The sequence below is a fragment of the Aphanomyces astaci genome (genome assembly GCF_000520075.1).
Source record: "Aphanomyces astaci strain APO3 unplaced genomic scaffold supercont1.447, whole genome shotgun sequence".
Classification (NCBI taxonomy): domain Eukaryota; phylum Oomycota; class Saprolegniomycetes; order Saprolegniales; family Verrucalvaceae; genus Aphanomyces; species Aphanomyces astaci.
The window spans coordinates 1-745 of record NW_009798710.1 but is presented as its reverse complement, the minus strand read 5'-3'; positions in this window follow the sequence as shown (position 1 = coordinate 745).

Here is a 745-nt window from a genome sequence, read left to right as displayed (position 1 = left end):
GTGTGCAGTGTGCAGTGGGACGTGTCTGGTCGGTGTTGCTATAGTTGTTGGTGTCTTGCAGACCTTGTTTCCGGTGGTCGGCGCGGTGGTCTGCGTCGTCGCGTTGGTGTAGCGTTTTGTTGGGCGTGTGGTGCGTCGGTGCTGACGAGAAGGCCTTGTGCCCGCTGCCCAAGCCATGTGTCTATGTCAAGGGTCCGGCGGGCTTTCGCTTGACGTAGGTTTGTGTCCATGGCGGCCGGGGTGTCATCGTGAGCCCGGCGGCGCTGTTTGATGCCGGTGTTGACCGCTTGTGCTAGTGCGGTATCGCCGCCCTGTGCGGTAGCTAGGTATTGCTCGTGGCACGTGTGGGTCCAGTACGCGTGTAGTGTAGTCCAATGGGTAGTGATCCATCGGCGGTGAAAGTCTTTGACGAGGCGTGGGGTGAGGGAGAGTGCGATGACCCATTGTAGGGGGTTGTCAGTCATAGTCGGAAGCCGTTGCCATGCGGCTGGTGTAGCGATGTGACAGGTGGGGTAACGGCTTGCCACCACTTTGCCCACACCCAGCTCCTAAGTACCTGGCTCATGACGCACCCTAGCTAATACTTGCCTGGGAATGTGTCTCAAGGGCAAGTATGGCTTAGAATCGCTAGCCTAGTGAAGTTCGAGTTTACATTCCTGCCACATAAATTTTGCTGAAAACCACATAACAGACGCCACCTGTCAACTCATGTGTTGAGGTAGAGTCTCGAGTGAGGTGGATGCAC